Genomic DNA, 14,250 nt, shown 5'->3' on the forward strand with positions numbered 1-14,250 from the left:
GAAGAAAGCTTGCATGTTTGTAGAAAGCTACAGTAAATTTCATGTCACTCCACACTATGCATTTTACCAATGACACACCCAGGAACAATATTTTGCCTCCTTCGATCCAATCAAGTTGACACTTAATATTGACCGTCACACCAGGCACAAACCAAGCTGTTCTAGACCATTCCCCTCTATGGGAGGGTTCCCTCCCAGCAGTGCCAGGTGATGGTAGTAATTTCTATATTCATTTACTTCATATTGCACCACATCATTTTCAAAGCGCTTTCATTTGCACTGTGAAAATATTTATAATTTCTAAAACAATGAGAGATGCCAAATGACCTTTTTCAGATTACAAATGTTAGGTGTTGGACAAAATACTCACATGCAATATATCGAACCTAAGGACTTCATGTTCCCACTGGATTAGACTTATAATCTTGGTCTCCTTGCATTGATAGAAGCAGTGATCAGGATTGCAATGTGCCATCAAAACTTCATTTTGGAAACTAAGAAGCTGAGTGGTTTAGAAAAATTAAACAACACACCCAAGTTCACTCAACAACTACAGGTAAGAAGAACAATACAAATAAGCTTAACCATATGGTACCATCTCTTTTTTAGAGATCATTGTACCACTACCAAAGCAAGTTCAAACAGAGGAAAACCTATCGTGGAAATACATGAATAATTTATACCAGATATTTACCCAACACATTAACAAAGGGTATTAGTCAGGATTCTCCAGAGAAACAGAACCAATAGGATCTATGTCTATATGAAAAGGAGTTTATTAGGAAGAATTGGCTCATATGATCACAAGGTGAAGTTCCACAATAGGCTGTCTGCAAGCTGGGGAAGAGAGAAGCCGGTAGTGGCTTGGTTCAGGTCCAAAAGCCTCAAAAGTAGGGAGTCAGATGTTTTAGGGCAGGAAGCATCCAGCATGGGAGAAAGATGAAAGCCAGAAGACCCAGCAAGCCAGCTTCTCCCAGCTTCTTTTGCCTACTTTCCTCTAGCCACACTGGCAGTCGATTGGATGGTGCACACCCACACTGAGGGTGGGTCTGCCTCTCCCAGTCCACTGACTCAAATGTGAATCTCCTCTGGCAACACCCTCACAGACACACCCAGGAACGATATTTTGCCTCCTTCGATCCAATCAAGTTGACACTTAATATTGACCGTCACACCAGGCACATACCAAAATGACACAGTTGACTTAAATGAGCCTTTGAGATACAGATGTTTACATAAAATGAGGGAAAACATGCAGAAATAATTTGGGTAAATTATATCCAAAAGTAGTTAAAGCTTTAAGGGGCAATACAACTATAACCTTTGAGGTCATTTTATTTTCCTACCTGTCACTAACCATTTGCAACTTATTAGACTTCTACAAGTTAATGTGTGACTTCTCATAGTCTAAGCCTTAATTCATAATTAGTGAGCCAAGGAAAATTAGCTTCGTTTCAATAATTAAAAACAAAATTGGTGGACCTATTAAATCAATGTTCCTATATATCACTGAAGAGATATGCAGTCATTCTTTGGACCCGTTTCCACGTAGGAATTTTTTTTTTCTGTATACCTACATCTTTATGGTATTGATTCACAAGAGGATGAAAGTAAATTTCAGCATATCTTGAAAGTCAGGGTCCTTATAGATTTATCTTTATTGTCAGAGTATTGAGAGCCTCATAGTTTTTTGATACTCTTTACTGGAGGAAAACAGTCCAGCCACATATGAGTAAATAATTTAGGGGGGTTTTGGACGGATATTCAGAATATTCTTGACTGAATGGTTGCAATGAAATTATATGCAAGTGAACAATGTGAATTTAACACTCCAAAAATCTAAATACATTGTAAAGTACAACTTAAGTATCCACTTACCCTATTTTAGGGAAGATGTCCTTTTTTTGAAATCTATGATCTACTACTGGCAGCTAAACCTGTTAGATTGCTATCACTTCTTTACACGCCCTTTTAACATTCAGTTCAGGGTCAGTTTCACAAATTCATAAGTTGAATTATGAAAGTCATCATTTTGTTTGTGATTCCCGGCTGTGCCTGGAAATGACCTATGTACTCTATGTCCCGATACGTAGAAAATGATCATTAGATATAATCCTTTTGTTTCACACTTTTCAAAAAACCTGTTTAAAAAAACCACATCAAGCATTAAAGCTTAAAGAAAATATTTCTTAAAAGAGCTGTGTTTGGAAGATGGAGCTGATAATAGAAACAACTGATTAGAAATGTGGCCAATCATGAAATGGTTTTTTCATTATTCACTGAATTTTTATTCACTATTGAAAAGAGAGGCAGTGGTGCAAGTGAGCTGATTGCACCACTGCACTCCAACCTGGACAACAGAGCAAGACACTGTCTCTTTAAAGATAAAAAGAAAAAAAAGGAAAAAGAGGGACATTAATTTATTATAGTTTATAATATAAATTATTAATTATTCAATAACATTTTAATATAATGTGTATAATTTATAGCAAGTATTAAGATTATTAATATATTATACATAATATATTTATTATCACATAATAAATATAACACATAAAATGGACTTACATTATTTTGGAACTGTGGTGGCCTCAGAATTCGATCAGTTCTATTGATGTATATCAGCCCTATGAAAGAAATTAAGAGACCATTTTTATGTTTTTGTGGTTTATTAATTTCAGCCATGAAAATTACATACTAATTTCTTCACTCTACCCCTCAATATCAGGTTGTAGAACTGGGATTACATTGGTTGATATCCACGGTAGGCCACGGTGTTAAGCAATTTTCCAGAATCATTCCAGTGAATCCTCAGTTAACAAATCAGTTGGCATACTCTCCCCATTTTACAGATGGAAGACTGAGGCATAAAAGATTAAGTAACGGCTCAGAGCCACATGGACAGTTCATGGTGGGAGAGATGCTTGTAGGCAGTCTGACTCCAAAAAATGACAAATAACTAAACAAAGTGAGACTCAAGGAGCTTTGAGGCTGACGGAGCAGACAGGGATTTGAAATGGAGCAAGCAGATGGAACTAAAAGAAAATTAGCAAGAGGCATCTGAAATGCAGGATGCTGTGGATGAAGAAGAGGGAGTGGGCAAACAGAGTGAATTGGTCTAGGTTGGCTGAGCAGTCACCGAAAGGATGAATGGGAGTCACTGGGTGTAGCAAAGGCCTAGGGGGTGTGCAAGGAATGTTAGAGAACCCAAAAGAAAGCAGGTGCAAAAGGAAAGTAGCTGCAGAGAAACAAAGATCCTTGTAGTCATCATGGGGCTTCTTGTGTTCTATTCAGGCTGGGGGGTCTCTTTCTTAGGATAAGGTTTAGGCTGGAAGCAGCCCAGCTTAGATTGTTTCAGAAAACAATGCCCAGCTGCAGGAGACACACCATGAAGTGAACCCCAGGAATGAGCCAATAGACATTGTTTTCAATGATTAAATCCTGCCCCTTTTTAACCTCAGGTATTGAGACTATATTGCTCCTGGACTTGATTTAAACTCCAAAAGCAGGTGGAGGGAAACGAAAAGGTGGCAAGATATTTTTTAAATGATAGACCTTCCTTGCGGAAACATGTGTCTACCAAGCGGTAGTAAATATCCTGCTTTGTCACGTCAAAGGGTGAGTTCTCTGTGGAGTGTCATTGCTCATAAAGCTGTTTATGCCTCAGGACTGGCCAGAGGCAAGACTCAAGTTTCTGTGACAGGTGTCTATGGGCTGGACATTGATGTTGCCAGGGCAGCATTCCAGGAGATGACCCTATCTATGGAACAGAGCACCACATGTGAGCAAGCACTTTGATCATCTGCAAAGATGCAAAACTCGAGTAAGCAAAGAAAGGTTGTGAGGCTATGCAAGGAATTCTCAAACACCTTTATGTTGATTTTTGAGGTAAGCAAAACACAGGAAAGTGCCATCTTTCATATTCGATGCTCTTCTAGGTATGAGAACAAAAGTGCAACTGAAAGTTGCGCGAAAAAGATTGACGCTTTCCCTGAGGCTGTTTCTTTTTTTCTTTTTTAAAACATATAATAGCTAGGTCAAATATTTTGTTCTCATAGTCTTTGCGTCTTGCTCTGTGTAAACATCTATTCTTCCGTCTTGCTGGTAACTGTTGGCGGAAACCATTTCTTTACAGTCCATTCTCAGCCACCTTCCGAAGTCATTCTACTCTAGATGTAACACCTTCTGTGAGTCCTTGGCACTGGAGACCTTAGCTTGAGCTTTAGTTCACTTTGTTTCCCTTTACCTTTGGAAATTGTTCAAAATTTCAACTTTCTTTTGACCTCCCACCCAGACCTGCTTGTAATCAAGAAACAGACTCCTCTCCACCTCTAGAGATGCGGATGCAGGCATGGGAGGTAGAGATTTTTCTTCCTCTCTTTCCATCTCAAAATGTCCTGCCCACTTATTACCTCAGCACCTCACCTTCTTTCAAAAAGAATGCCGTTCAATGAGCTCGCTCTGAGGACCCCCTGAAAACTCAGGCTCAGAGACATCTGTGCTCTGCAGGCTGTTTTAGCAGGTCCTGAATTTGTGCTCTCTAGACAGTAGATACAGAGAGAAACAACAAAGCTGACAGATAAGCCATTTCATTTACAAAACCCAATTGCCACTTGCCCTCCGAAGAAATGTCATGCCTTCCAAACATCACCTCCTTCATCTCAGTAAAAGAAAATCCAATCCAACTGTCTTCAATTAAGAAACTTCTGTGTTTTCTTTTTCTTCTTCTTTTCTTAGGTATGTGGTCAGGCACGTTCATGAGTCCACGAATATTTAAAACCTTTACTAATCCGAATTGTCCACTTATTCCATGTAAGTGAAGTGTTATACAGGCAGAAAAATCTAGTCACTATTGTATACCTAGGGGAAGATCTTAGGTGAAGTCCCTCAAGGAATCTGTAAATATCCATTTCGTATAGTAACACATAAGGCTGCTTTTCAAAGGAAGTCAGTATTCCCAAATGGTATAAGCCCTCGAGTGTAACTGAAAATCTCTACCACTCTTAGGAAGAAAAAGTATCATTTTATTATAAAGTAAAACTAACTACATGACTTCACCATAAATTCATTATCATCAACAAAAATCATATCATTAATTTTGTTATTTCTGACTTGTTCTTATTTATTTATTTATTTATTATTGATGTACTTTTTAATTTTAGATTCAGAGGATACCTGTGCAGGTGTGTTACAAGAGTATATTGCATAATGCCGAGGTTTATCCTTCTGTTGATCCTGTCACCCAAATAATGAACGTGGTACCACATAGAAAATTTTTCAGTCCTTGCCCCCTTTCCAATAGGAAATTTTCCAGGCCCCAGTGTGTGTTATTTCTGTATTTATGTTCCCATGTACCCAATGTTCATCTCCCTCGTAAGTGAGAACATGCAGTATTTGGTTTTCTCTTTCTGTGTTAATTACCTCCGTGTTTCCTTGATTTCTTTTCTCTTGAAAATATTTTAGCACCTAAAATTCAATGCTACTCATTGAGAAACTTTGCATAAAGTGGCTGAAGTAAGAGATTTGAAAATGCAAACAAATGAATTAGTTCTTTTTCATTTGCTTAGAAAGAAAAGGAAGCAGCCAGAGGGTATTAATAGAGCAATTATCATAAAAAGTAACCATTACTCTTATGCCCTGTGTTGTTATGGTAAAGTTGAGATTCTAAGTGTGTTACTAAAACAGATCAAAAACTTCCCATAATACTTAGATGTTTGTTTAAATCATTATCCTTCAAGGCCTATTTACCTATAAATTGTTATAATACATGTTTATATTAGAAAGCTTCATTTGCTAGAATGCTCACTCTAGAAAATTTTCACTATTCATCTAAATTTGGAAACCATATGTTTCTTGAAGCTGGCAGTTGCTCACTTACCTTGTGATAATTCACTGTTGACTATGACCTCACAGACTTGAAAACGATTGGTGAAAGAAGGATAAAAGGCCAGACGCAGTGGCTTATGCCTGTAATCCTAGCACTTTGAGAGGCCGGAGCAGGCGGTTCATGAGGTCAAGAGATCGAGACCTTCCTGGCCAACATGGTGAAATCCTGTCTCTATTAAAAATACAAAAAGTACTTGTGCGTGGTGGCACACACCTGTAGCCCCAGGTACTCAGGAGGCCGAGGCAGGAGAATCTCTTGAACCTAGGAGGCAGAGGTTGCAGTGAGCCGAGATCATGCCACTGCACTCCAGCCTGGGAGACAGAAAGAGACTCCATCTCAACAACAACAACAACAACAACAACAAAAAAAAAAAAAAAAAAAAAGAAGAAGAAGAAGAAGAAAGAAAAAAGAGAAAGATAAAAGTCTTTGTAAATGCTCTAGGAGTTAGGAAAACAAATACAATTTCAAGTAAAACAAGTCATTGATTCTGAGAGATTAAGGCATGCTGCACAGTCTTGTTTTTTATATAACTGAAAGCTAATCAACCAGCATTATTTTAAAATTAGAGAAACTGATTCACAATAGTAAAGACATGGAATCAACCTAGGTGCCCATCAACAGTGGATTAGATAAAGAAAATGTGGCACATATACACCGTGGAATACTATGCAGCCATAAAAAGAATAAAATTGTGTCCTTTGCAGCAACACAGATGGAGCTAGAGGCCATTATCCCAAGCAAATTAATGCAGAAATGAAAAATCAAATACTGCATGTTCTCACTTATAAGTGAGAGCTAAACATTAAGTACTCATGGGCATAAAGATGGAGACAGTAGAAACTGCAGGGTGGGGGCCAAGGGCTTAAAAACTAACTATTGGCCACTATGCTCAGTACCTGGATGATGGGGTCAATTGTACCCAAAACCTCAGCATCGTGTAACATATTTATGTAACAAACTTGGGGTAATACATGTACCCCCTGAATCTAAAACAAAAGTTGGAAAAAAAATGGAAAAACAGATTCAGAGAGTTTGGTTATTAACATGTTCTTCCATAAACGAGTTACTTATGCAGTCACCTGTCAAAATTGTATAATGCCTTCTCTTCAATTATATATCACCTCACGTTTATTTGTTTAGTAATTACATAACTAAAAACTCACCAAATATGTTGTTTAAAAGTGTATAGCTTTTGATCCCTGTATCCATCTTCAGTGTACAAATATACTGAGGTTTGTTCTCTGAGCACATTTATAACCTAATGTTTTGCCAAAATAAAAGTCAATCACAAGATTTAAATCCCTTTGATCTTTGCCCTTGAAATTCATATTGGTGGCCCATATGATTCCATTGCCAACAACATTGGAAAGTCAGCTACCCCTTACACCTTCATGAGATTTCCCCAAAAGCCCCAGATGGTTGGATTCACAAGTTTCAAGTTCTGTCAGGAATCCTGGACTCCAGAAACTTCAGACACCTTTTAGATGGAGTTTTCACTCAATGTGGGATGACACATATTGGAGGGTCAAACCAACTTAGCATTTTCCTGAATCACACAGGGAAGAAGATTTCTGAACTCTGAAGAAAGCTTTCTCCATTCCTGCCTTGAGTTTCTCTTCTCAGATACTCATAGTATGTTTCCCATCTCCATTCAGGGTTCTTAGTTAATTAAAACCCAAACTCCATCCTGACATTCTTCTGAATGTTTGCATGGTCACTTAAGTTCAGCCTCAGGAATTACAACTGGGGTAACCTTGGCTAGGAGAAAGGAAATAAGATTTCTAGAACATCAGCTAATGTTGAATTGAATTGTTAAACCAATGGTGTCTCTTTATAGTATCTAATTAAATAATTTATGATGAAGTATTTTTATTTGTGATAACATAAATTCCCTAATGAAGAAGGGATAATGCATCCCAATTATTGTCCCAAACAGTAATTATGCTTGTTGGGTTGGGTGTAAATGTCTTTTTTCCAAGCACCATCTAAGTAATCCCACTGAGCCCACTATATTTTTCAGTTATATAACTGATGCACAATCAACTGCATGGGTGTTTAAAGTCTGCACTTCAATAGATTTTAACACTTCGCCACTATCAATAAAATAAACATATCCATTAACTCCCCAAGTTTTCTCATGTTCCCTTGAAATTTTTCCCTCTCCCTTTTCCTTCTTCAAACACAGGCAACACTGATGTGCTTCCTGTCACTACAGATTTTACTTTCTAGAATTTTACATAAATGCCATGATGTGTTATGAAATCTTTTTTATTTTCTTGCATTAGTCAATAAAATTATTTCATATTTCATTGGTGGTGTTTTATGTATCGATAGCTTATTCTTTTTAATTTCTGGACTGTATTTCACCATATGTATACATGAAAATTTGTTTATCCATTCAACTCTTGATGGAGGTTCAGGTTGTCTCCAGATTTTTGCTAATAAAATTAAAGCTGTTATTTACATTTGTATATGTGCCTTTGTTTGGGTAAGTGCTTCTATATATTTTGGATAAATACCCGTGATTAGAATGTCTGAGTTATAAATCAGGTATATTATTAACTTTTAAAGTAGCAGTCCCCAACCTTTTTGGCACCAGGGACTGGTTTTATGGAAGACAATTTTTCCATGGACCAGGGTGGGGAGAGGAGGGGGATGGTTTCAGGAGGATTCAAGCACATGACATTGATTGTGCACTTTAGTTCTATGATTATTACATTGTAATATAGAACGAAATAATTCTACAACTCACTATAATGTAGAATCAGTGGGAGCCCCGAGCTTGTTTTCCTGCAACTAGATGGTCCCATCTGTGGGTGATGGGAGACAGTGACAGATCATCAGGCATTAGATTCTCATAAGGAGTGCACAACCTAGATCCTTCACAGGTGCAGTTCACAATAGGGCTCATGCTCCTATGAGAATCTAATGCTGCTGCTGATCTGACAGGAGGTGGAGCTCAGACAGTAATGTGAGCAATGGGGAGTGGCTGTAAATACAGATGAAGCTTTGCTCATTCACTGGTCGCTCACCTGCTGTGTGGCTGAGTTCCTAACAGGCCAAGGACTGGTACTGGCTGGGGGATTGAGGAACCCTGTTTTAAAGAAACTAAAACTGTTTTCCAAAGTTGTTTCACTGTTTTACATTCTTATCAAGGATGTCTGAATGTTCAAGTTCCTCCACATCTTCACGAACTTGCTATAAACAGACGTTTTTCTTAAAAGGTAAAATATATGTATAGTAGTATTTTCATGTGGTTTCAACAGAATTTCCCTAATGAGTATGATGTTCAGAGTCTTTTCTTGTGCTTATTTTCCATTAGCATAACTTTCCTGTGTCTGCTCAAATGCTTTAACCAACATTTTAATTGGGCTGCTTATTTTCTTATTATTTTTCTAGAGTTATTTATGTATTCTGTACAAAAATCTTTCATCACATGTGCTTTTCCTGTATTTTCTTTCAACCTGTAACATGTGCTGTCATTGTCTTAACAGTGTCTTACAGAAAAAGCAGACGTTTTTCTCTTTGTTAAAATCTAATGATCAATTTTGCTAGATGCAAAATTTGCTACAAATGTCTACTTGCAAGTGAGTTTCTTAGAGGCAGCATAGAGTTGGATCTTGTATATTTTATTCAACATGACCATCTCTGAATTTCAATTTGGGCATTTGGTTCATTACATTTAATGTGACTATTGATATGGTTGTGTTTAAAACTGCCATCTTGTTATTTATTTTTTATTTGTCCCATCTGTTCATGCTTTATTTCCTCTCTCTTTTTCTGCCTTCTTTTGGACTGGGTGTTTTTATGATTCCATTCTGGTTAATTGTGTTGGTTTATTAATTTTAATTATTTGCTGTATTACTATTGTAACTGCTTTAGAGTTTAGGGGTACACTGTTTTTTCTTATCACAGTCTAGTTTCAAATGATATCATACTACTTCACTTTTAGTATCAGAAGCTCAAAACACTGTTTCCAGTTATTCCCTTCTGGTCTTTGTGCAACTGTTGCCGTCCTATCTGTTTAGTTATGTAGTTGCACCTTGAGGTGGTGGTGGTGGTGGAATAAATTCATCTCATTACTCTTTCATGGAAAAAGTGGAAGTCCACATCCTAATTTTTATTTTATATTTGTTTTCTTCTGTTTAAGGAATGGTACCAGGAGCTATTAACATACTATCTTTCCATGGTCTCCTATTCATAGTATCTGGAAAGGTATGGAAAGAAAGATTATCAGAGATAATAATAAACTAGAGATTTTCTTGGACAAGCTATTTGGGATTTTTCTTATTTTGCATCTTAATGTATGTAAAATAAAGTTCCACATAAACTAGTGATAACCTTTATTCACCAAACATCTATAAATATTCAAGAAAATGGGAAATATATATTATCTTGTGTAAGCATTATTGCCACCCCTTTTAATGAATTTTGTTATTTATAATTTTCTTTTATTTAGGATACAAATTTTGCCTGTAATAGATATACATAGATAGGTAGATAAATAGATAGATGATAGATAGATAGATAGATAGATAGATAGATAGATAGATGATAGACAGATGACATATAGGTAAGATAGATGATTGATTGATAGATTTTTTTCTAAGAAATAGGTACAAGAATTAATACTAAGGGTTAGAAATCATTATTTCTTTATTTTCTTTTCCCCTCTGCCTCAAAAAAGCACATACAAAAACTCAAAGCAAGACTATATAAAAGAAAATAAGATAAGAGTGGTACAGATACAGCAAACTTGAGTGATGTTTTCGAAGGTTCAGTGGTCTATAAGATATCGAGAAAGAAATCCACAAAATTCAGAGGCATACAAATTATGATAGCCACATTTAGCAGGATTTGTCAAACATCCTAATGGCAGAAGTGTTTTTTTGCTTCCCAATATCTTGTAGCACTTTCTGGAAACCCATCTTGGGTCTTCCCATGAATGGAAGCTGTCGGTAGCTCCTTGGTAAGCTGACACGTGACATTCACACAAGTACTCATTTTTCAGAACCTGGTTCAAAGTTAGCACCCCATAACAGTCACTAACATTTCATGTCAACATTGTTCAAGAAAAAATAATCTATTGATCTAGATAAATATACAATAATCAAACACATATACATCATATAAAGAATATTGTTCTTTGAAAGGAAGCCTATACATCAACTCATTGTATTAATAACTCCCTGAAAATACACTCTGCTGGCTTCTTTGTCTTTGATGTGATAACATCATTCAAATTCTTTTCCTATTTTATTATCTTCATATTCTTAAGGTGAAGAGAAATGATTTATAATATGCTATAAACATTCAAAGAAATATCCATATATTTTATTGCTTTCATCAAGATACTTGTTAATTCAAATTTTATGGTTTAATTTTAGGCAAGTTTTGAATTAGCAATGATTTCAGTATACTACTTTTATTAAACCCTGCATTATGAACCACTTAGGAGCATTTTGAAATTCACATCACCTGTCAGGTATAAAATGGGCACAAAACATTGGCAAATGCCACAAGAACACTCAATCTCAGTAAATGAGCTAACATAGCAAGTTGTACTTGCTTCAGACTATTTAGCAAATGTTGTAAAGCAAATTGGTTTTGTAGCAAAGACAAAACAAACATGCTTTGCTCTTAAAATAATGTAAAACCTATTATCCAAAACAAGGAAGAAGGTAAAGATTTATGTTATCAATAGTACCATAATTGGCCAGCTTATTCCAATGTGTATGCGGATAAAGGTTTTGTTTTTCCTTTTTAAAATAAAGCAGCTTTTAGTCACTGTCACTCACACAAACAATGCCCTGCAGTATAAGATCAGACTCTTTTATGTATAAAGGTGATTTTAACAATGAAAGTAAAGAGGTTAAACAAAGACAACCACACTTTTCATTTTGCTAGCTTTCTGTTAAAGATTGTTGTGCTCATATATGAAACGAACTTTACAATACTTTCAGTGACCAGTTCAATTTTCAGGCTTAAGCAATCAATTTGGCCACTGCAGTAATATCAGGAATCTATGCAGACTTTTTTTTAAGAGACAAAGTCTTGCTCTGTCATCCAGGCTGGATTGCAGTGGTGCAATCACAGCTCACTGCAGTTTCAACCTCCCAGGCTCAAGTGATCCTTGCACCTTAGCCCCCCAAGAAGCTAGAACTACAGTCTTGTGCCACAATGCCTGGCCAACTTTTGTTTATTTGTTGTAGAGATGAGGTCTCATTGTATTGCTCCAGCTGGTATCAAACACCTGGATCCTCCTACCTCAGCCTCCCAAAGTGCTGATATTACAGGCATGAGCCACCATGTATGGTCTTACATAGACTATTAAAAATAGACTTAGCCAGAGTAACTAAAAAAGTGATAAAGAACAGTGTTGGTAGTGAGAAACAGCAAAAGAGATACCCTCCAGTGGGTAAAGCAGACAGCAAGAAGGCATGAGTGGCGAGAAGAGAGAAGATAGAAAATGGAGTTGCCTTTATGAAGATGGGTCTGACTCAGCTGACTCAGGAATCTTATTCTTGCCTTTGAGGAACTCCCTCTCAATGGTCTTAGATGACCATGGATGCCAGGGCAATGTCCTCACCAAGTCCAACGTACATCAGGGAGGGAAGACACTTAGTGAGGTGGTAGGGCTCAGAATCAGTGATATTTGAAAGCTTAACTAAAATGTTGGACACCAAGTACATGCCCTAGCAATGGGGATGTTTCTGCCAGTTCTGGTTATAGCACAGATTGGACTTGTACCCAACAGTCAGATGGTCATGTGAACCCTGAAAATCTAAGACAGGTCTCAGTTAATTTAGAAAGTTTATTTTGCCACGGTTGAGGAAGCGTGCCTGTGACACAGCCTCAGGAAGTCCTGACAACATGTGCCCAAGGTGATCAGGGTACAGCTTGGTTTTATACATTTTAGGGAGACATGAGACATCAATCAATGAATGTAAGAAGTACATTAGCTCTGTCCAGAAAGGTGGAGACAACTCAAAGCAGAAGGGGGCTTCTGGGTAGGTGAGGGACAAATGGTTGCATTCTTTTGACAATTCCTGGGTCTCTCCTGTGCATGACAAACTTCCTGTTTCTTCCCTGAGCAGGATGCACTTCCTGTTTCTCCTTTGTGCATGACACACTTCCTGTACCTCCCTGTGAATGACACCCTTCCTGTTTCTCCTTAGTGTATCATGCACTCGTTTCTCCTCTGTGCATGACACACTTCCTGTTTCTCCATGGTGAAGGACACACTTCCTGTTTCTTTCCTGTGAAGGACACACCTCCTGCTTCTCCTGCACAAGACACACATTCCGTTCCTTTTCTGTGCAAGACACACTTCCTGTTTCTCCTCTGTGCATGACACACTTCCTTTTTCTTTCCTGGACAAAACACACTTCCTGTGCCTCCCCTGTGAATTATACCCTTAGTGTTTCTCCTCTGTTTAGTACACACTTTCTCTTCCTCCTCTGTGCATGACACACTTCCTGTTTCACTTCTGTGCATGACACACTTCCTGTTTCTTCTCTGTGCAAGACATACTTCTTGTGCCTCCCCTGTGAATGACACCCTTCCTGTTTCTCCTCCATGTAGCACACACTTTCTGTTTCTCTTCTGTGCATGACACTCTTCCTGTTTCTTCACTGTGCAGGACACAGTTCCTATGTCTCTCCTGTGGGAGATCCACTTTCTCTTTCTTTCCTATATAGAACACACTTTTCTTTCCTCCTCTGAGCATGACGCATTTTCAGTTACTCCCATGTGCATGACACACTTCCTGTTTTTCCCTGTGGAGGATCCACTTCTTGTTTCTTCCCTGCACAGGACACATTTTCTGTTTCTCCCCCATGTAGGACAGACTTCACGTTTTTTCCCTGTTCAGGACACACTTTCTGTTTCTTCTCTGTGCAAGACACATTTTTTTTTTCTCTACTGTGCAGGACACACTATTCATGTTTCTACTGTAAATGACACACTTCCAGTTTCTTCCCTGTAGAGCAGACACTTTCCGTTCCTCCTCTATTCATGACCCATTTTCTGTTACTCCCATGTGCATAGTTTCTCCTCTATGCAGGGCACACTACCTATTCCTCCCCTATGCAAGACACACTTCCTGTGCCTCCCCTGTGAATGACACCCTTCCTGTTTCTTCTCAGTGTAGCATGCACTTTTTGTTACTTCTCTGTGCATGACATACTTCCTGTGTTTCTCCTGTGCATGACACACTTCCAGTTTCTTCCCTGTGGGTGACTCACTTTTTCTTTCTTTTCTGTGTAGCACACATTTTCCATTCCTCTTCTGTACATGACACATTTCCTGTTACTTGAATGTGCATGACACACTTCCTGCTTTTTCCATGTGGAGGACATACT

This window comes from Piliocolobus tephrosceles, chromosome Y, assembly GCF_002776525.5.
Source record: "Piliocolobus tephrosceles isolate RC106 chromosome Y, ASM277652v3, whole genome shotgun sequence".
Lineage (NCBI taxonomy): Eukaryota > Metazoa > Chordata > Mammalia > Primates > Cercopithecidae > Piliocolobus > Piliocolobus tephrosceles.